The sequence below is a fragment of the Crocuta crocuta genome, unplaced genomic scaffold (genome assembly GCF_008692635.1).
Source record: "Crocuta crocuta isolate KB4526 unplaced genomic scaffold, BGI_CrCroc_1.0 scaffold54, whole genome shotgun sequence".
Taxonomy (NCBI): Eukaryota; Metazoa; Chordata; class Mammalia; order Carnivora; family Hyaenidae; genus Crocuta; species Crocuta crocuta.
The window spans coordinates 376,762-401,122 of NW_027530356.1; the positions used below are offsets into that span (position 1 = coordinate 376,762).

Here is a 24,361-nt window from a genome sequence, read left to right on the forward strand (position 1 = left end):
CTGGGATTAATTTTCACTGGGAACAAATACAAATGTTGGCAAAACCTAATCTATTTATATTGTTATGTTTTGATAACCTTTATAAACATACTTCTTATTTTAGTCACATGATTCCTCCTAAACAAAAGGTCTATGGTGGGATATTTCCTTCTGAGCAGATAAGAATGTTAGAGGTTGGTTTTTTGGTTTTATTTTAAAATAAAAGAATGAGATTAAATGGAAGCAAAGTGATAGTCACAGTTCATAAATCTCTTTTATGAAACGTATTAAATTAGTTTAAATTGTTGAAAAGAATATTAGGCCTCTCTATTTTAGATTTCAAGGGGGAAATGTTTTTTACTTGGAGTACAAAAAGTATCAGAAGAGTAATATTAGCATAATATTTATACAATACATTTAAGGAAACACTACCATGCCAATTATGATACCTGACAGATTACCAGAGAATGCCTTATTGCATCATTTTCTGGCTAGTCTTCTAGTATTAAAAACTGCAACAAAACAGGATAGCATGTGACCTACCATGAAATCATTTTGATAAGAAACCTTACATTTATAAAAACATATTTTAAAATAGGTATTATCTGAAAACACTGGAATTGGAATTAATCAACCACCCAGGGGGTACATATATTTATACCACAAAAAAGTAAAAATTCCTCCTACCTAGATCCCCATTTCCCATTTCAAAAGGCAACCACAAGTAGATTTTTTTTGTCTTCCAATAGATTATCTAAGTATATACAAACTAGTATATATGCCTTTTAATACAAATGAGTCTTCTATATACCTTTCTGAATTTATTTCTTCTTTTGTTAAAATGTCTTGATGTTGACTACAGTTCATGTAACCTTATTCTTTTGAATGGCTAAACAACAGTTTATTTAATTGGCCTATTTTTTTAATGCTTATTTTTGATAGAGAGAGACAGAATGTGAACAGGAGCAGGGCAGAGAGAGAGGGAGACACAGAATCTGCAGCACGCTCCAGGCTCTGAGCTGTCAGGACAGAGCCTTACATGGGGCTCCAACTCATGGACCATGAGATCATAATCTGAGCTGAAGTCGGATGCTTAACCAACTAACCCACCCAGGTGTCCCTATTTGGCCTATTTCTTTAAGTTTTTATTTAAATTCCAGTTAGTTAACATACAGTGTTATATAGTTTCAGATGTACATTACAGTGATTCAACACTTCCATGCAGTACCCAGGGCTCATCAGAAATGGACTGCTTAATCCTCATCATCTACTTCATTCCCCTCCCCCTCCATACATACACTTCCATTCTGGTAGCCATCTGCTTTAATTGGCCCATTAATGATGAAAATTTAAACTGTTTCCAAATATATGTGATTAAAAACATGCAAATATATACTTCTTTGTGTACCTGTGTATTAAATTCCTGGAAGCATAGCTGCTGGCTCAAAGTTTTGTGCATTTTTATTTTGATATATCTTGTCAACCGGTACTCCAAAGAATTTGAACCCATTCACATGTGAGAAAAAATGTGTTGGATTCCTAATATGATGTTTTCACAACATTTTTGTCACTGCCAATCTGAATGGTAAAAACATCCTATTTTCTAAATCACATGAGGAAGTTGAACAGTTTTATGTTTATAAGTAATTTGCAAATGGTCATTTGTCCATTTTTCTGTTTGCTATTTTTTTAAGATTTTCTTTTTGTTACTTACATGAATAGTATTAGAACTTTAAGAATTTTCTTCCCAAATTTGTCATTTGGTTTTTTTTCTGTGTTTTTGCCGTACTTTCTTTTTAAGCATCTCTCTCGTCCTGAGTCAGGGAAAGGTTAATTTTAATTTTACTACAAAGCTGCTGAAATAGATAAAGAACAGCAACATTTCTGCATTTTTCTGTTTATAAGAAAGTTAACAGGCTGTGAAATCCCTAAGGCAAAAGTTTTCAGTTGTATGCCTCTAAGAAACACCATAGCACTCAATAAATATTAAGGAAGGAGATAAAGGAAGGCACTTTCAAAGGAAGAAGGTGAAAGAGGGCATTCAAAAATAAATGAAGAGAACGAGATAGAAAACTCTGTGAAAGAAAATATGTTTTTTCTACACTGTATAACAACTAATATATCCAGAAAGGAATGATTCTATATAAGTTACTAATTATACTTTCAGGGGCTTTATTATTTTATAATTTTTTCCTATTATAGTATCACTTTTTCTTTAGACACACGTATGTTATAGAACTAAGAGGGGATACCTGGGTGACTCAGTCAGCTAAGCGGCCGCCTCCTGATTTCAGCTCGGGTCTTGAAATCATGGTCCTGAGATCTAGCCTGGGTGTAGAGCCTGCTTAAAATTCTCTCTCCCTCTGCTCCTCCCCGTACCTTCTTCTTCTCCCACCACCCTGCCCCACACAGCAGGGGCATAGGCACCCGCAGGCTCATGCGTGCACATGTATACTCTCTCTCAAAAAGAAAAAAAAGGAAAAAAGAAAACATGAATACCCCTAATATATAAATTATCANTTTACACATTATCCCACCTTTGGATGTATCATAAATTATGTAACCAAATCCCAATCAATAGTTATAAAATTGTTTCCAAGTTTCCTGTATCACAAACACTACTACTATGAACATCTTTGACACACATATTTATTTGCACATATGTGAACAAATATTTGAAAATTTTAATAGGGGCACCTGGGTGGCTCAGTCAGTTAAGCACCCAACTTCGGTTCAGGTCATGATCTCACAGTCCATGAGTTTGAGCCCTGCTCCACATCAGGCTCTGTGCTGACAGCTTGGAGCCTGGAGCCTGCTTCAGATTTCTGTGTCTTCCTCTCTCGCTCCTCGCCCACTTACACTCTGTCTCACTCTGCCTCTCTCTATATATATCAAAAATAAATAAGCATTAAATTTTTTTTAATTAAAAGAAAAATTTAAGCTGACACCATAAACAGTTTTATCAATGTATTTCCACTAACAATTTGTGAGACTGTATTTCTCTCATCACATTATCAACAATACTGAGTGTTATCAGACTTTCAAAATCAGTAAAATGCACAACAACTATCTTACTTTAATTGCATTTTTCTGATAATTAGCCTGGCTAAGTCTTCACACTGCTTTTTATTTGCATTTCTCTTGCTTTGAAGTACTCTGTATGGTCAAATTGGGTTGTTGATTTTAAAACTCATTAATGAGAATTCTAGACATATTAGCATAATTAGTTCTTTTTCTGTTAACAATTCCCCAATTTGTCTGTTTTCTGCATGCAAATGTTAATAAGAATAATGTTCCTAAATAGGCTGTGGGTTTTTGTGTCAAGTTCAAAAACCGCTTTCCCCACATACCATGCTCACAAATATTCATTCAAGTTTTCTTTTACTTTCAGGTTCCATACATTTAGATTCAAATTAGTGGGTCATCTAGATCATATTTGTGTGCTAAGAGTAAGAGAAAGTTCCAGTTTTATTATTAATTTTTTCCAAATAAATACTTGATTATTTAAGCATGATCAATTCATTACATGTCATTTCTTCCCCCACCACCAGTTTTAAAATGTATGTTTATAAAATGGCAGCATTCTTTTATTCTTAAATCTGTCTCTTTAGTTTCATTGATTTTTCTGGTCTATTCCCTACTCCATTAACTCTTAATCACTATAGCTTGATAATACCTTTTATTATGTAGTAAAGTATACATACTGTTTTTCCACATGAACTAAACAGTTGATTTAGAAACAACAACAAAAAAAAACTGGAACTCTATATATTCTCTTAGAGAAATTACATCTTTATTTTTTTTAATGTTTATTTATTTGGGGGGGGGGGCGGAGACAGAGGAAGAAGACACAGAATCCCAAGCAGGCTCAAGGCTCTGAGCTGTCAGCACAGAGCCCAATACAGGGACCCAAACTCATGAACTACGAGATCATAACCTGACCCAAAGTTCGAGGCTTAACCAACTGAGCCACCCAGGCACCCCGAGAAATTATATCTTTAGAAAAATGTTACGTATTTTATTGCATTTTTACCTATACATTCTTTTCCATTCTAAGCATAATGATCACATTTTTTCAATGCATTTCTATTTTTATTTATTTCTTTCACTTCAAATTCTTATTTAAGTTCTAGTTAGTTAACATACAGTGTAATATTAGTTTCAAGTGTATAATTTAGTGATTCAATACTTACATATAACATGCAGTGCTTAACACAAGTGCCCTCCTCAATACCTATCCATTCAATGTATTTTCACATCTGTAGCATTTTATCTTTAATAGGTTTTTCAATTTTGTGTTATCTCACACTAAACTGAATGGTTTATTTTCTATTTTGTATGTAGGTAACATCTACTGATACCTATAAACTATGGTTAGGTCCAGTTGGACACTAGCAAATTCTTTTTTTTCCTATATTTTAAGTTATTTCCTAGAGTCATGATACACAATCATATTATGTGTAAAAAGAGATAATTTTGCCTTTTTTCTAATCAGAAAGTTAATGTGGCCTCTTGCCTAATACCAATGGCCTATTACAATTCAAGACAACATCACAGAATGTCATGATGAGCATTCTTGGCTTTTGGAAACCTAATGGAAAGGACGCTAGTATTCCAAGATTCAACAAAGGGGTTGAGTAAAGTATTAAATCTACACTCTTTTAAGTAGGTGGGAAATCAACCTTAATGACTAATATCTTCAGCTCTACTCATTTTGGCAGCTACATTTTATTTCTTTTTTAAAAGAGCTTTTTACTTAAAAAAAAAAATCTTAACATTTATTATTTATTTTTGAGATAGAGAGAGAGACAGACCATGAGCACGGAAGGATCAGAGAAAGAGGGAGACACAGAATCCCAAGCAGGCTCCAGGCTGTCAGTACAGAGCCCAACGCTGGGCTGGAACTCACTCGGGAGCTGCCTGATCCTAACCTGAACCAAAGCTGAGGGCTTAACCCACTGAGCCACCCAGAGGGCCCATGGCAGCTACATTTTAAATATGCAATATAAAATTAAAATCTCAATTAAGTTATAGATCCTAAGAGAAGGTAAAAAGACCAGAAAATAAATGAAAGAAAAATCTGTCTTAAAATACAAACGTTTTACTTTACAGAAACAACGTAAGTGTACCNCCAGTGTCCCCTCATTTTTAGAATGAGAAGGGTCCTCTTTTGTAACCCCCGCCACTGTGCCGGCCGAATGTGCAAAGTTACTACAAAACCCTTACCTGCCAATCAGCCTGACCTCGTGAGCGCTGAGCCAAGGGAATGCCTGCGAGACACGCAAAGGGAGCCTGATCAGGTAGGACCTGGCCTGAGAGACAGAGACCNGCTAGAAAGGGGCCAGGGAGGGCCGGGCAGCCAGCCAGCTCTCCCCCGGAGCGCGTTATTGCTCCGGCACAACCTTCTCCCCACTCGAAAGCTTTCATCCCCGGACCAATGCCGCCGACGTTAAGGTCCAGAGGCACCGACCCCGAACTCAGAGTTGGAGAGAGTTCTCGGCCGGTCCCGCCGCCGCTCAGGCAGGCGCGCCTCGCGNTCTTTTCCACAGGTTTGGAGGAGGCCAATTTGATGTCGGAGGGAGAGTCCAGGAAAGAGGGGAGGGGACCAGGGTTACCTAGTTTTCTGACCTTTGGAGAAAAATGCCATTTGTTCATTACCATTGTTAGGCACAATGCTTTTTTTGAAACGCCTAGGGTTCAGGGCTGTGGTGGTCCCTGGGGAGAACAAGTCACCGACTGGAGCTAGGGGAGTCTAAAGGCCCCTAACGTTGTAAAAAAGAAAAAAAATCAGAACTGGACAGAAGTAAATTAGATTCAGCTCTGAGGAGTACTTGGCAGTGCTCCACTATGGGAGAAGTTTGGAAAGGGGAAGGCATATGGGAGTGGAGTTCTGGAATTTTCCATTTTCCTTTGTATGTATGCTGTTTTGTTAGTATGCATGTAAGAATGGATTTTTAAAGTTCATATTGTATTTCTCAGCAATAATTGCACAAGACATTACATAAATACAGAAATAAAGCCACATGGAAAGCATAAAACAAACTGGTGCCAAAACTACAGCAAAATATAATACTGTTTCTTAGCTTTGTTCTAAATTCATGAGAATGATCAAGAAATTGAGCCTATGAATGCAAATATCCACAGTGGCCACATGAAAGATAACAAAAAATTCAAAAGCAAAACATGTCTTGTGAAACACATGGCTTTGAGGTGGACGAAGGGAGAAATAATTGAAAGTGTGTCTTACACCAAAATCAGAAGTTTTGAGAGGAATACAAATGATTCAAACCCATGTCTTTCTGAAATTTTTGATATGATGACCTCTCTACTTGACTACTTCAAGAGATGACAAATCATTATTCTTTCGTACTAATCCTAGTTTAGTTGCTCTGCTCCTTTGCTACATGTCTTTGTATTATTTTCTTTATACTGGTTGTTCTTAGATTACCACCATCTACTTAGAGTTAATATTGTACATCTTCATATAAAGTTAATAAATTTTCAACAGAACATTTTGGTTTCTCAATACTATATGCCATTGCTCTCATGCTTAACATGCACACAAATTATAAACCTCATAATAAAACGTTATGTTTTGATAATGCAGTTGGTTGTCTTTTACAGATATCAGGAGAAGAAAAAAGATAACTTTATATTTACCCACCTGTGTATAATTTTTGCTTTTCATTTTTTCTTGTAGATAGAGACTTAACTCACTTCCCTTTGGGCTGGAGAATTTCTTTTGGTATTTCTTGTGGTATGGAATAGTGATAGACAAATTCTCTCAGTTTTTTTAATCTAAAAATATTTTTATTTTATATGTGTATATAATAAATATTACATATTATTTTATATTTATGTATTTATTTTAATGGTATCTTCACTGGATATAGAATTTTGAGTGAACAAATCTTTTTTCTCTTCCTACAATTTAGAGTTTTAACATCCATTTTATCCGATGGTATTCATATTATTGGTTTTAAGATGAAATTTGTCAGGTTTGGTTTTCTGCAGTCAGTTTATGGTGTGTGGTTTCTTTGTATTTATCCTACTTAGTTTCCTCTGAGTGTCATAGGTAGGTAGGTTGATACTGGTAAACTTTCAACCAGTATTTCTTTAAAATACTTCCCAAACTCGTTCTAGTTCTTTCCTTCCCTCTGTGAATTCAATTAAATGAATATTAGTTTACATACTGTTGCCTCACTGGTCACCAAGACTTTACTTTTTTCCAGTTTTTTTTTCCTCTCTCTATTTTTAAATGTCTATTTATTTATTTTGAGAAACAGAGAGAGAGCATGGGGAGAGGGGCAGAGAGAGAGGAGAGGGAGAATCTCAAGCATGCCCTGGGCTGTCAGCACAGAGCCCGTTGTGGGGCTCGATCTCATGAATCATGAGATCATGACCTGAGAAATCAAGAATCCAACGCTTAACCAACTGAGCTACCCAGGCACCCCCCCCCCATTTTTTTCTCTTTAAATTGAGTAATTTCTATGGATTGCTCTTCCTAATTTATTTGCCTTATTTCAATCTGCTGTTAAGCTCATTACAGATATTACACTTTTCAGTTCTAGTATTTCTATTTGGTTCTTTTTCACAGCTTCTATGTACCTGCTGAGATTCCACACCTATTCATTCATTTTGACCATCATTTTCTTTAAATTATTGAATATATGTATAATACTTGTTTACTAGTTTGTTCCAATATTTATTTCACCTTGAGATCTATTTCTGTAGGTAGCTTTTTTTTGACAGAGCCACTATTTTCTGTTTCTTAGGATGTACATTAATTTTTTACTATTTTTAGGATATTGGGGATAATTATTGCAGAGCTTCTGATTTTTGTCTTCCGTCTCTGGAAAGGACTAAGTATTCTCAGACATGTAGCTGAAGGCAGATCATCTTTAACTTCTGGACCTTTGGTTTATACCATGTTAAAGTCCAGTTTATCAAATGCCTGAAGGTTTTTTTCTTTGTTTTTTTTTTTAATATTTTTATTTATTTCTCGGAGAGAGAGAGACAGCGTGAGCAGGGGAGGGTCAGAGAGAGAGGGAGACACAGACTCTGAAATTGGCTCCAGGCTCTGAGCTGGCAGTCAGCACAGAGCCCGACGCGGGGCACGAACCCACAAACCGCGAGATCATGACCTAAGCGAAAGTCGGACGCTTAACTGACTAAGCCACCCAGGCGCCCCTCAAATGCCTGAAGGTTTTACCAAGCCCCGCTATCTTTGGCAGTCCTCATATTCCAAACTCTAGTTCCTTGCAGTGAACAGCAATGAACATCTCTGTCCAGCCCTTTTGTAGCAGATTATTGCACAGAGTCGTGACACTGAGGCTTTTCTTTCCAGGAAGCAACTTTATTCCAGCCTGTATCACTCAGTTGGGTTCACACCTAAAGAACTGAGCCCAGAACACCTATGTGTCGTGGTTTTTATGTATTTTTTGCTTCTTTGTCCTCCATATATGGTAACACACAAACAAGCAATCTGATTAAAGTGGTCTCATGTTACAAGATCCTGAGGGATCTTGTCACATATGCAAATAGCAAGGCTGCCTTGAGATGTTCTTTTTTTTTTTCCCTTTCCACCCTCTACCACGATTTCAGCTGCTACTTTCTGCTGTCATCACTGGAGACTCCCCAGCATGTGTATAGTTCAATGGTCAGTCAAGGATTATAGGGCTTTTTATAGGCAAATATTAATGTTCTTCCCTCTGTATCACCTTACTTTCTGATATTACCCTCAATACGCAGCCTGAAATCTCTTCACTAACATAACAAGTCAATAAAACTGAAGCATTCTCCTTGAGTTGTAGCTGCCCTGCACCTGAGGACTGGGGAATGTCCACAGGGAAATGGCTCTATAAACATGGATCTCACTCAGTTAATATAATTCCCTTTTTTTTTTTAAACTGGTCAATCCTCTACAGTTTTAATCTGTTTTTGACAGCTCTCCAATGTCTTCAAGCAATTGTATATTTGTTTCAGGTTTATTATTATTATCCACAGGAGAGTTATTCCAGTACAAGCTAACTTATCTTTATTTTGAGAGAGAGATAGAAGTGCAAGTGAGGGAGGGTTAGAGAGAGAGAAATAGAGGATCCTAAGCAGACTCTGTGCCAACAGCAGCAAGCCTGATGTGGGGCTTGAACTCATGAACCGTGAGATCATGACCTGAGCCAAAGTCAGGCACTCACTGACTAAGCCACGCAGGTGCCCCCGAGCTAACTTATCATTACTGAAGTTCTAACTCTCACAAACTTGTAACATTTTCAAGTATTTCATTGCTAGAGAAACCAAACTGTTAGAAAGTTCTTTTTATTAAACAAAATCTATATCCACAAGACTTTCTTTGTTTCTCATGATTCTATTTTTGTTCCAAAAGATCATGTATTTCTTACTTTAATTCAATAGCCTTTCAAGTTTTTGTAAGTTGCTATCCACTTTTCCTTAAACATTTTCTTCCAAAAACTGAGCACCCTTCTTTCTTTTTGCTACTTCTATTCATGATTGCAGATTCCTTACATTGAGATTACCTTCCTCAGAGTCATTAATTGCTTTCTGATAGTTGATTTGATACTTATGTAACACAATGAAATATCAATAGTACTCTATTATTGAGGCCCAACTACATTAGCTTTATGGGCATATTAACCATTTCTAGTTTATTTGTGGTCATTAAACCCCAACATTGGTTAGTCTCAAGTCTGTCTTTTCATTGTATACTAGAGAAATCTTACTTATTAGTAAGTAAGTATTAGTAAGTATTTGGTAGATGACCTTTATTTCCTGACCTCCATTCTTTAGTCCAGTAAGGTCTATATATAAGATATAAGGGAAATGGAACCCAAAGATTTTTAACAAAAGAGTAAACAAAAATAAGAAGAAATGAGAGCAGGCTGAAGTTGCGGGTAGAAGGAGCTGAGCACAGTGAGAGAAAGGTTCTTCCCAGCAACTAAAGTAATACCCTGATTTTTTTTTTTTTTGCCAGCAAATAATATAAGGTGAATTGCCCAGATTTCAATAATCATCCTCCTAGCTACTCTCAAAATGTTTGGAGTCAAAGTACTCGATGGCCCCCACAGTATTCATACATTATAACACTGACCACAAAACTGAACTTTCCTTCCAACTAATCAGTGTAAAGAGAGTATTTGGACAACGGGAAATATTTCTACTTGTGTGCAGCATTAGATTCAAACAGGATGCCAGCAACACTGTGCTTCAGGGTAAAGTTTCCCCTTGTCAGATTTCTCCTTATGGAAGGACTTGATACAAATGTTGTGTTCAAACTAACTTCTCTGGCACATTAACCAGGAAAAGTCAGTAAAAACAGAAATCCTTGGAATGAAAGTGATTCTCTCCAGAGTGCACATAATGGAAGTTTTTTATTCTTTTTAGAATCTGACCTGCTGCCTTAGGGCTAATTTAGGGAAATCTCTCCCAGAAACTCATTTAATGCAATTTAAGAACACAATCTGGTTAGCCATTTACAGATAGTATCAGCAAACCAACTCTTTAAGATAGTGTCTATTTGGGCAACTGACTTATTATTTTAGAAATGGAAAGTCATATTTTGCCTATATAATTTCATCTTCTTCATTAAATACAGTTAGCTTCTCAGCTTTATGACTAAAATTAGATGTAGCCTACTAAGGTCAATTTGAACATTCAGTTTGTTAACCTATTGTGTTAACTTTCTTAGCTTTTGTCATATATATTGACTTTTTTATGTCTACCGTTTTAATGTCTACATTTATGTCGCTGATACAAATGCTGGGATAAATAAAGAATGTGATTTTTCACCACTAGAGGCTAATTTCGGGATGAGAGAAATTCAGTAATTAATACTTTTGATATTTGTACAACCAGCTAAAAATACACTTAGACTGTCCTGTTATACAATCACTTTTTCTTTCTTGCCCAAAGCAATTAAAATGAACATTGCTGCTACATGTATGATAAAAACAATGTTCATCATGGTGGTCTCATGATCTCTCTATAGTAACAAGCAGGAAAGGAAAATGTGTCCACTTTATGAGTTTGATATTTGAGAACACAAAGTTGTTAATGTTGTTTACCACTCCTTTTGCTAAATGGTCACATTCTATTATTTAACAAATAATACTATAAATTTGCCTTAAATTGATATTGCAAGTGTATTGTGCATTGAATTGTATCTCCCTAAAAGATCTTAATGCCCTAAAATTTAGTACTTGTACATGTGATATTATTTGGACACAGGGCCCTTACAGATATAATCAAATTAAAATGATTGACCATACTAGGAGCGCCTGGGTGGCCCAGTTGGTTAAGCGTCTGATTTTGACTCAGGTCATGTTCTCACAGTTAATGAGTTCAAGCCCTGCATCAGGCTCTGTGCTGACAACTCAGAGCGTGGCACCTGCTTCAGATTCTGTGTTTCCCTCTCTCTGTTTACACCTGTCTCTCTCTGTCTCTCAAAAATAAACATTGAAAAAAATTTAATGCAACCATACTAAATTGGGGTAGTCCTAACCCAATAATTAGCATCTTATAGGAAAAGAGAAATTGGAACACAGAGACAGACGAAGGAAAGCACCATGTGACAATGCAGGCAGAGATTGAAGTGACGTACCTAGAAAGCCAAGGAGCACCAAGGATTGCTAGCACCCACCAGAAGCCAGGAGAGACGTATAGAAATGATTCTTCCTTGTGTCTGCAAGAATGAATCCACCTTGATAACACCTGTTCTTCAAATGTCTAGCCTCCAGAGCCATGACAATAGAATTCTGTTATTTAATATGATCTGGTTTGTGGTAAATTGTTAAAGCAGTCAGAGAAAATTAAAAGAGAGAGTGTGTGTGTGTGTGTGTGTGTGTGTGTGTGTAAGAGTTCTATAAGTTATTAATGTATTTTTTTTCCTCTGTGGAAATTGGGAGAGTTTGCCTTCCACGGGTTTTCAGAATGTTCACATAATCTATGGTGTTGAAAATATAATTGACAGTGGTTTCAAAGAAACATTTACATGTCATGTTGTGCCCATGGATGTAGTTTATATGATTTTAAAAGCTTGAACTCGGGACACTTAGGTGGCTCAGTCAGTTGAGTGCCAACTTTGGCTCTGGTCATGACCTCATGGTTCGTGAGCTCAAGCCCTGCATCAGGCTCTGTGCTGACAGCTCAGAGCCCGGAAACTGCTTAGGATCCTGTGTCTGTCTCCCTCTCTCTCCCCCTTCCCCACTTGTACTCTGTCTCTCAAAAATAAATTAAACGTTGAAAAAAGCTTTTAAAAACACCTTGAACTCATTTATACACCTCTGATCAAATTTTCTTTGGTACATGAAATGGAAAGTGGGTTGCATCTTCAAGAATATAGCAATAAAGAATGGAAAAGAATAGGGGCACCTGGGTGCCCCAGTCGGTTAAGCTTACGACTTTGGCTCAGATCATGATCTCACCGTCCGTGCCTTCAAGCCCTGCGTGGGGCTCTGTGCTGACAGCTCAGAGCCTGGAGCCTGCTTCAGATTCTGTGCATCCCTCCGTCTCTGCCCCTCCCCTTTCACACTCTGTCTCTGTCTCTCAAAAATGAATAAACGTTAAGAGAAAAAAAACTTTTTTAAAAAAGAACGGAAAGGAACGACTGAAGTGTTTGGGGGAACACACGGAACCCCAATCAAAATGATTTCAATATCACCTCAAGGAAGCACAAATGAAAATGATTTAGCAAGAAGAAAGAGAATTTCAATCTTTCTGAAGCAAAATTATACTAAAATACATGGGGTGATTTTTTTTCTTAAAAAGACACCTGAAGAAGCCTGGGTTGCTCAGTTGGTTAAACCTCCAACTCTAGATTTCAGCTCAAGTAATGATCTCGTTCCTGAGATCGAGCCCTGCTCGAGAGACTGTTCAGGATTCTCTCTTTCCCTTTCCCTCTCTCTCTCTCTCTCTCTTTGCCCCTCCCTTGCTCACTCACATGCAAATAAATAAACATTAAAATAAATAAATATTAAAACTATTTCTATATCTCTATATGACTCAGTCCACCGGAGTTTGCAAGGAGGGAGAATCTAAAACCAGAAAACTAAAAATGCTGCAAAAGATTTGGAGTTGAATTTATACAGTGAAGAATATAAGCCCATATTCTTCACAATTTGGAAAGCTAATAAATTCAGCCTTTGGAGCTCTAATAAAACAAGACAGCTGAGGGGCACCTGGGTGGCTCAGTTGGTTAAGTGTCTGACTTTGGCTCAGGTCATGATCTCAGTCCGTGGGTTTGAGCCCCACATCGGGCTCTCTGCTGACAGCTCAGAGCCTGGAGCCGGCTTCAAATTCTGTGTCTCCCTCTCTGCTTCTCCCCTGCTCGCTCTCTGTCTTTGTCTCTAAAAATAAAATAAAGACATAAAAAATTTTTTAAAAAAGTACATCTAGCAGACCTTGTGACTTTCAGTTTAATTTGTATGAAGCGTACCTGTCAGATGTACCAGAAGATGAAAACAAGTGCAGAAGTTTTACTGGAAAGAATATGCAATTGGGTTACAGAAAGTCTGTGCTCATTCTTTCATTAATTTGGAAGAAGTCTGAGCTAAGCCAAGTGTAAGTGCCTGACATAACTAGCACTAAAATATTTGCAGAACAAAGGAATGAATCAAAGTAAGGGAGCACGGAGGAGCACCCCTAGTTAAAATGACTGTTACTTGGTTGGGGAAGTTTATTAAATAAGTAACTAAGTTATATTGATTCAAACTATAAATATTCAAGCTAAAAGAAAAAAATCTGAACAGTATCAGTTAAAATTTTTTCTTTCCTGCTTTAATTTCATTTACAGTCTTGATAATAGATTTTTGTAAATTACAACAAAATTGCATTTTTATATTTTGGAAAAAGACACCAAAAAAAGAATACAGATATTTAAGTTCCAATTTGATCTTTGACAACCATTAAATCTTTATTCTTATTTATCATTGACATAACAATGCCAACAGTCGTATATCAAAGAAATTTTGATGATTTAGACATAAGATTGAAGCTCCCATCAGCATAGTTTTCTTTCTTTTACATATTTATTTATTTTTAAGATTTTTAAATTACTATTATTTTTAATAATCTTTACTCCCAACATGGGGCTGGAACTCACAACCATGAGTCTTGTGCTTTACCTAGTGAGCCAGTCAGGCACCCCAGCCCAGTTTCTTCACTTCTGAATCTCCAAGAATTAGTATAATCCTGGCACATTAGCCAAGTAATAAGTACTTGTTGAACATTTACAATTGAATGATAATTCAAATGAGACTTTTTAGCAACACTGAAAAGAAAACTTCTTTTTTGAATCTTTCTAGCTTGCCGGTTAGATTAATTCTTTGTTCTACTTTTTCAGATTACCTGGCCATCCTTTCTGAGCTGATAGAATAAAAAATGTCTGCCAAATTTACAAAACAGTATTTCCTCCCAGTGGGAGAGTACATTAAAACGTTTCTTACTTTGAATACATTCCTCTTCTAGGCTGTTTGGAAACAGTAAATCTGTCCACCTATAAGAAGACAAAAGAATTCCCCACCTTTTAATCAAAGGATTCTCTATCCCCTAAAAAATAAGCAACAACAACAACAACAACAAATGAAAGGTTTGCAAATAATCATAAATGTTTGACTCATTGAATGGCGCCAAAAGCGAAATGTCAGCCAATGAAAGAGCAAGACACAGTTAAGACAGAAGGAAGGGAAAATGAGATTAATTCTGGGACACTAACAATTAGCATAAACCCATTAAACACAATGATAGCAAAACCAAAAGGCAGGGATAATACTAAAAGAACATTTTGGTTAAAGGAATAAAATTTGGTATGACCCCACTTGTTGAGTTCTAAAAAAAAAAAAAATCAAAAACGTACTGAACAAATTTCGATTGCTCTGTTTTATGGCAGATTCCAGAGAATTGAAATATACTATACAAAACCAACTAACCAATCAAACAAGCTAATACAATGTACAAAAGCAGTAGTTCAAAAGAGATCCATTGACTGTGATGGAAACCACTCTGACTTCTTGGGAATGTTGGGCCACATGCAGATGGCCAGATACACGGTCACATCGGGCCTTGGGGGAAATACAGTAACCGACCCCTGAGTATGAATGTAAGAAAACGAACATCGTCATCCCAGAATGAAGGCACGGTGATTGTTTTTATTATTTGCATCCAGGGAAATATTTGGATTTACAATACTTAGGTTTACTTTATAACTAAGCAAAGTGCTGGATGTTAACAGGCAGACTCTAAATTATATGTAGATGCCCTTTGCAAACATTAAGTATCTATCTCTCTTAGTGAGCGATTAAGAAAGACATGAAGGTAACAATGCTGAGTGATGTGAACACTGCTTCTTCTTAATTTGGATATAGCGAATAAGTTACCAAGTTAAAGAGAAAGGGGTTTATAGAAATGAAATTAAAAAGAAATATGTCCAAACCAGATTGAATCTTGCAGCACATGAAGTATGTATCAAGCGTCTACAGCAAATACCAGAAGAAATACATGAAAAGTTCATCAAAGAATGAGAAAAGCAATAAAGATTTGGCTCGAGATTTGAAAGAGGGGGGGAAGTTTTTAAGGAAATCTGACAAGAACAGCACTCAGAAGATTGTACTTTTCATGTAAAAAAGAGAAAAATTTCATTAATTTTTGGCGCTCACTTTTCTATAGAGAAACTTACATGTTCCCTACCTAAAAGGCAGGTAGAGATGGTAGAAACATCATTTTCCTGAACATCTGCAGAAACTGGTAACACTTAGGAAGTAACTAGTCATTGATCTCTGGAGGAAGAAACCTGGGAAATTCTGCAGTTTCTTATGCTCAGTGTTGAAAAGCATGAAACTGAGACTCCTGCTAAACTAATACAATTATGTATATTTTGTTTTTAACCCTGAAACTGAAGGTGTTTACCTTTTAAAAAAAAAAAAACCCTTCTGGTCAAAAGAATGACAATACAGAAATGTGCTGTAAATTTCTCTTTAAGACAACTGATAAAAATGTAACATAACATTAAAATAGATTTTTAAAAATTTTTCTTAAAGTTTATTTATTTTGAGAGACAGAGACAGCACATGGGAGGGGAGGGGCAGAGAGAGAGGGAGAAAGGGGATCCCCAGCAGACTCCATGCTGCCAGGGCAGAGCCCAATGCAGGCCTTGAACTCTCAAAACCATGAGATCATGGCGTGAGCAAAAGCCAAGAATCAGTTTATTGACTAAGCCACCCAGGCACACCAGTATTACAACATATTTTTATGAAATATGGCACCTATGATATATTTTAAAATTCTAGCAAAGTACATTAAGAATTATTTACTGAACAGATACTGGGGTATCCTTCAAGCCCCACACTGTAGATGCATTTGGGCCTCAGCAACTGTCTAGAACCGTGGTTCTCAAAGCTGGCTGCCCCACAGACTAACTTGGCAAGATGTGGAAAAATATCAGTGTTTGGGCTCTCTATCCACAAAGATTCTGATTTAACTATTATGGTGTGGAGTGCAGAAACTAAGGATGAGGTCTACCTCTAATATTTTGGGGGAAACAAGTACACTCCCTCTCCATCTCTTGTCTCTCTATGTTACATTTTCTATTGTTCATTTTGTTTTATTTATTTATTTATTTATTTATTTATTTATTTATTTTTTATTAAGGGCTGGCTTTCTCTGTTTCTGTGTTCACATGACAGACAACGGTCCCTGAATCAATTATCTGTGATAGCAAGGGTGGTCATCTTGGGAAAGTATGGCTGCTTTTCTCGTAAGTATAGGTTAAGATGTAGAGAGTGGTAGGTGGCTAGCTTTAAAAAAAAAATAAAAGCCTAAATAAAGCAGGTATTATAATACTGTCCAGTTATACAGAAATTATCTTGGATCACTAACTCTCCTTCCTATGTTGACATGTGAAACAGGACATTCCAACAAAACTTCTGTATCTGCATTTTCTTATAATATTTTTGAAAAAGTATTAACATTCATAGGTTCATTGAAACTTTACTAAGAAAATAATTCCGTTTCCTTTAAGTGTAATTCTCTTTAGTAGTTTTCATGAATAGACTTGTTTCTTCTGCTGTGCAGACACAGCCACCTCTCCGTGGGAGTCATTATGTTTCTGGATCTCAGTTTGCTTATCAGCCTCACTGAGGGGGTGGTGAGAAGGTGGAGGAATGGGGAATAAGGGATGCAAGAGTGCTAGGTGATAATAAAGGAATATGACTTTTCTTTTTTTGACTGCCTAGTAGAAACACACCCAAAGCTTTTCTAAGGTCTAAGAGGAGATCTGCTAATCTTTAAGCAAGAGTTTTGTCATCTTAGTTATTGTTGATGTCTCTCCAACTACAATATAATCTCCTCTGACGTTATGTTCTTGAAACTAGTCCTTCCTTACTCTGTGATCCGTCATCACAAGAGCATTCAGGTTTGGCTTCTCAAAGTTCTGAAACTACAATTGATGCAGTTAGAAGAGAACATAATCTCGTTTTCTTTACTGCCACGGGCACTTTAGCCTACACATCTGCATTCATTACTTTGCTAATGGACTTCGGCAAAACAGGGAGGGGTTTTGGCAGTGTCCTTGATACAATCCCAGCCTTCCAGGGACATGAGAAAAGCACTCATCTTGGCTTCATTTTGGCCTGGGCCAAGCCATCGCTGTAGCCATTGGGTCACAAGAGACTATCACCTTCAGTAAGTCCCTACTTGGAAGTTGTTCTCAAAACAACTTAGTTTTGCTGCGATAAGCAGTATGCACTGACAAGAAGAGCTGTGGCCCTTTGAAGACAACTACATGCACTGAGATCTTAAGGAAGTCTGATCCTCTTGGACCACTGAGTCTAATTATCATAATTTGAAGCTACCTGTGATGAACTAAGAGCGTCACCCATTCCTCCCTCTCCCCATCTGTGCTTAAGAAGCATTAACTGGGGTGCCTGGGTGGCTTAGTCGGTTAAGTATCCGACTTTCGCTTAGGTCATGATCTCGCGGTTCGTGGGTTTGAGCCCCGTGTCGGGCTCTGTGCTGACTGCCAGCTCAGAGCCTGGAGCCTGCTTCAGATTCTGTGTCTCCCTCTCTCTCTGACCCTCCCCTGCTCACACTGTCTCTCTCTCTCTCTCTCCTAGAAATAAATAAAACATTAACAAAAATTTAAAAAAAAAAAGAAGCATTAACTGACTTTGAAGTATTTCCATTTAAAAGCTCAGGCACTCATCTTTCCTGAACACCAGGATAATTGTTCTCTTTCCCAACTGAGACTGAAATAAATGATATCACGGTTTGCAAAAAACCAATTTTACTTCTCCATGAACAAAACAGCAGTTATTTCTCAATATAGTCCAACAGTATTGTTTTGTATATTTTTAATATAATATAATTGCTAACCTTATCTCTCAGCAAAAGTCTTTTAGCAATGAAATAGTTGGGCAAAAATAACATGACAGAATTAAAAGGAATTAATGAAAAGACTCTCACTTTAAGTTTTCAAAAAACAATACTTAATGATTACACAGGTCTTTACAAACTCCTTGTATATACTTTATCTTCAATCTTTATCAAGCTCAACTTGAATATGAGAAAACAGAGAGGTAAAATAATAAATTTATCAGTTTGTTGTATGTTGTTGAATGAGTTCATGAATGTTGTAAGAATTCAATCCAAATATTCTGACTTCAAGTCCAATGCCCTTTTCACTATATGATGTGACATCCATTTAAAAACAAAACAAAGAAACAAGGGCACCTGGGTGGTTTGGTTGGTTAAGCATCTGACTTTGGCTCAGGTCATGATCTCAAGGTCTGTGGGTTCCAGCCCCACCTTGGGCTCTGTGCTAACAGCTCAGAGCCTATAGTCTGTTTCAGAGTCTGTGTCTCCCTCTCTCTCTTTGCCCTTCCCCTGCTTGTTCTCTCTCTCTCTCTCCCAAAAACAAATAAATATTAAAAACAAAGAAACAAAACCCTAGTTAGTAAGCTGCCAAAATTCACGCAAAACAAACAAAATTCCAAATGATTCCATCGGCTCCATACTCAGTATGATTCAGTCACCTCAAGTGGGTGGATTCAAACTTAATCTACCTTAGCAGAGGTCCATTGTCCAAGCAAGGAAGGTTACAGGGAGTTGACCTGTATGCTGCAATGCAAAGAACATGTCTGAAATATCATCTAGTTCCCAGGGCCTCATCTCAAATTGAGTTGCAGAACAGAAAATGTCTTAAAAAAAAGAGTCAGCAGAGTGAGAGTGCATCTGGATACGGCTTCATTTGAAAAGCAGCTAAAACCGGAAATATTTAGACCGGAAAAATAAGATTTAGGAAGAAGGAAGAATGGGCCAGTTGTTTGAAGTACTTGAACTACATAGACATAACTTTGCATAACGATGTATTTAAGCTAAAAACAAGGAATAGAATTTTCAGAGAATGACAAACAGTATTCATTCAATATACAACTTTCTAATCATTATACCTCTCCAAAAGCTTCAAAGGACCACCTCATGACCAGTTACAAAGGGTGCCTGGCCAGTACATTGTACAGAAGATTGTAGACCTGCATGGCCCCCACCCAGCCCCCATCAGTTTAACTTGAGAAGGAAAGACTAGAGGGGTTAAATATTTCATGCAAGAGATCATACCTACCATTTTGACCATAGAAAGAGTTTGTCTACAAATGTTTATAATGATGATTATAATAATGCTGCTTACTGCTGCTGCTGGTAACGAAGATGGCAAATTATAACAGCCATTTGAGAAGCTCAGTATATCTCATTGACTCTCTTGTAATTTATAATTCTTTTTTCTTTTTCTTCAAAATTATTCCCTTTGATGTTCAGGAGACAGACTGAAAGGCAGAGGCTCTGTTAATTCCCTCAATTTAGAACTACATCTCTAAGAGAAACAGTGCCCTTGAGCTAAAAATGTAATTCTTAGCCTGCAGTATCCTGGCAGAGATTAGAGCAGACAGCTGCTCCTGTACACTGCTCCCTGTTGAAAGAAAGCTGTGTGATGCTCACTGAAACAGGTCTTGAACTGCTCTGCTCCGCTGTCCCAACATGTCCCCTAGAACTGGCAATTTTGTAATAGAGCTTTAAGTCTTTGCAGAGGTTCTATGGCCTTTGAGTGCTTCTGCCTTTTTTGGGTGGTTGTGTAAACAGTGAGTAGATGTTAGGTCCCCCACCCCCACCCCTGGTTTGGAGTCAGACAGGATCAGTTCTGCCACTTAACATATGTGTGCCTTCTAGATGTCCTTCCTTGCAATAGTAAAATGTCGGTAATGCTTACCATACTGGCTTGTTTGGAGGATTGAGGTAATGATATGCATAAAGGATTTAGTGTGATATATAACAAATAATAAGTGCTGAAAAGGTACTCATTGTTTTAATTATATTCACACTCATTGTTTCAAGCTAGAGTGATTCCACAACCAGTTCTGTGAAGAGTCCAACTACAGTTTTGTTGTACACAGCTAAGCCTTTTTGCCTGTGGCTTACAATAAAGCATGGTTTGTTGAACAATATCATCTGTTATATAGAAGTCGTCATAAAATATCAAATAAGTACTTACAATAACTGCCATGTATCAGGATATAGAAATCGCTTTGTGTTAACCTGTGGCTTTTTTTTTTCTTTGAAATATGGGAAGGGGAGAATAAAGAGACGTCGTACAATTGGACCCAGATAAATCCAGTTTTGGGTTCTAAAGCAGGAGATTCTGGGAAGGTGATGACTTGGAAATAGCTCCCTTCCCTCTACCACCAAATCCTATGTGTCTGTTCTTCCTGAGTCAGATAGATGCTGACGTTTATGGGAGTCTGCGGGCCGCTGAGGTAGTGGGTTCCACAGTAGCCACGGTGTGGATAGCTAATGCATAGTCATGAACTCTTGGGCTGGATGAGTCCCTGAAGCCAGGGTTCCTATACTAAAGCCAAGAAGAAACTGAATCATGTGCAAATCCCTCCTGCTTTGTGTGCAGGAGAATAAGAATAAAATGGGTCATCAAGAGGTTTTCCTGAGGGGCACTTGGGTGGCTCAGTCAGTTAAGCAGCAGACTTTGGCTCAGATCATGATCTCGCTGTTCACGACTTCGAGCCCCAAGTCAGGCTCTGTGCTGACAAGCTCAAAGCCTGGAGCCTCTTTCAGATTCTGTGTTTCCCTCTCTCTCTGCTCTTCCCCTGCTCACTCGCTCTCTCTCAAAAATAAATAAACATTAACAAAAAGAGGTATTCTTGAGGTACTTCAGTAGAGAACGGTTGACTTGCTTGTTTTTGTTCTACCAGTCTCAGAGGAGAATCCAGACCTCATAGTGACCCATATGGCCTAGCAACTCTGATCTCCTCCCCTATTCCTCTCCACTCACTTGCTTCTGCTCCATTCACACTAGCCTCCTTCTGACGCTTAAATGTCAGAATCACACCCCACCCCAGGATCTTTGGAATCACTAAATTCTACTTCTGAAACCCTATGACACTATATGTTAACCTACTTGGATTTAAATAAAATTTCAAAAAAAGGAATAAGTTTAACAAGAAATGGATAGAACCTTCATGACGAAGACTGAAATTTCAATGATCATTGTAAAATACAGGAAATGTAAACAATGCTTTTCAATGGGAAGACTCAAGATTTTCAAAATCAATACATTTAAAGGTAATATATTAATACAAAAAAACTCTTACCTATCAAAAAATTGGCTAAAAGGATTTTCAATTATATGAAGAAAAAACTAAATGCCCAAGAATAGCCAAAGGAAATGTTCGAATGTAATTTAATATATAGTTCACAGTAAAAGAAGTATTGAATATGTTTTACAATGATTCAAATGATTTTGAATGTTTGAATTCAAGGTTTCTTAGCTTTCAATATCAAGGGGCGCCTGGGTGGTTCAGTCAGCTAAGCGTCCGACTTCTGCTCAGGTCATGATCTCACAGTTCGTGGGTTTGAGCCCCGCGTCAGGTTCTGAGCTGACAGCTAGCTCAGAGCCTGGAGTCTGCTTCAGATTCTGTGTCTCCGTCTCTCTCTGACCCTCCTCTGCTCACGCTGTCTCTCTCTCTCTCTCTCTCAGAAATAAGTAAAACATTGAAAAAAAACAAAATCAAATTTCTTTGTAAGCAATTATATATGCTCACAAATATGTGACAGTTGTTAAGTTTGTTAATCTGTTTTCTATTCTACTCTTGTTCAATTCTCATAATATGTTTCTTCCTATCACAATTACACTGTGGTGAGTTTTAAATTAGGGGACATAAGACTACGAGAAACAGGTTTGTTTATAGGCTCTAAAAGTAAATAATGCAAAATAATAGAACATTTGAAAATGGTTACTTCCAGTGAATACATAGAATTTGTTTGCTTTCAATGTTTGTATATATGTTTCCTGGGTTTTTTAAAGTTTATTTATTTTGAGAAAGAGAGAGAGAGAAAGGGAGAGAAGGAGGGAGAGATGGGGGGAGAGAGAGAGAATCCTAAGCAGGCTCTCAGCCCAGAGCCTGATACGAGGCTCAAACTCACAAACAATGAGATCATGACCTGAGCTGAAATCAAGAGTTGGATGCTTAACCAAATGAGCCATCCAGGTGCCCCTATATATTTCTTGCTTAAGTGTATGTTACCTGTGGATTTAGTGCCTTTCATGTTAATACGACGAGAAAGAAACTCTCCATTCCCCACCCACTGAATTTAATCAGATGGGTTTTTTTTCCTCCAACTTCTCCAGTCCATTGATTCTTGTTAGGTTCATAATGGAAATATTTTTCAGTATTTTTCTAATTGAGAAAATGATCCAGACATATTATAAAGATTGAAACAACACAGAAGAGAGGGAGCTGATGTGTCAGATGAAAACACACACTCAAACCACGATGCAAGACAGAAGAGAGAGTTTAAGGCATTCTTAATTCCAAGAATATATTTACTACATACAAAACAAACAAGTCCAGTCTGGAGATAAGTGAAATTCAGATGTGACAGCCTGGTCTCATTGATTCCATTTCAGTTAACCAACCTGTGCCAATATACTGTGCCAATCTTTGGACCCTGGGCCATATACATAGATATATAGAGACAGATAGCTATTTCCATATATTAGATATTTCTTTTTGGATTGAGAACATGCACTAGACCCCATCTGTCTTTCTCTTAACTCCCTTCTCTTGCATCCACTCCTAGCCTTTTGAAATGTCTACCTCCAATATCTTCAACTCTTTCTTTTTCCTTTCTTCTGCTTAGTCAAAATTTAGGTTTGTCCCCTGATCTGAAAAAAAGTCATCTATTATCTCCATTTCTCCCTATACACCATGGAGACTCTTTCCTCTTCTCAACTGAAAAGCATTTCTATTTTATTTTCCATTCATTTTTCAACTGCTTGCAATCTGGCTTGCTTTCTTAACTCTCCATGGAAATGATTCTGGCATAGTTCACCAGTGACCTCTGTATTTCCAAATTCAATGGAAACAATTAAGTCTTTATTTACTGACCCTTCATGGCACTGCTCCCTGACATCACACCCTTCTGGTTCTCATACTTTTGCAGCTCTTCGCCTCTTTCATAACTCCCCCCTTCCCCAACATAACCTCTAAATGTCCATGTTCCTTAGGAGACATTACTTGACAAATCCTTATTGGATAATCTCACCTTTTCAAATGTTTTCAGTGACTATCCTTGTATTGAAATTCCCAAACCTCTTGATTCCACAGAGAGCTCGTCCTCAGCTATGGACTCACATATCCAGTTGCTTACTAGACATTTCCATCGGGGCCTGGCAATGGCATCCCAAATTCAACAGATTCAAAATAAAATTGATTTTATCCCAGGAGTGTTTTTATATGTTCCTGTTTTGATTGGTGGTACTATAATGCACTTAGCTAGAAATCAGGAGTTATCCTTGAAACTTCTTATCTTCCAGTAACTCACTTCTAATCAATTGCTTTATGTGTGTAGATCTTGCCTCTCAAATAATTTTTCTCTTTTCCTTAATACCACAAAGGTATTCAAACTGTCTCCATTGTATACATTATCACCAAAATACAATTCAAAGCACATGTGTCCCCTATTTAAAACCATCAGTGCCTTGGAACACCTGGGTAGTTCAGTCAATTGAGCTTCTGACTCCATTTTTTCCTTCTTTTTATATAGTTTTGAGAAAGAGAAATTGAGAGAGAGTGAGGTGGGGGGCTGAGCAAGGAAGCGGCAGAGAGAGACACACACACAAAATCTGAAGTAGGCTCCAGGCTCTGAACTGTCAGCTAAGCCACCCAGGCGCCCCAAGCTGACTCTTGATTTTGGCTCAGGTCATGATACGGTTTGTGAGATGGAGCATGGCATTGGGCTCTGTGCTGACAGCATAGAACCTGCTTGGGATTCTCTCTCTCTCTCTCTCTCTCTCTCTCTCTCCCTCTCTCTC

General features: G+C 37.5%; 1 protein-coding gene across 1 annotated transcript in view; it reads right to left on the reverse strand.

The window, feature by feature from the left end:
- Window positions 1–24,361, reverse strand: part of PLSCR4 (phospholipid scramblase 4) — a 149,924-nt gene that overhangs the window by 50,043 nt on the left and 75,520 nt on the right. The window contains exon 2 of the mRNA XM_077765847.1: window positions 5,206–5,249. The gene's annotated coding sequence lies outside the window, so the exon portion shown is untranslated. The remainder of the gene's footprint in view (window positions 1–5,205; window positions 5,250–24,361) is intronic.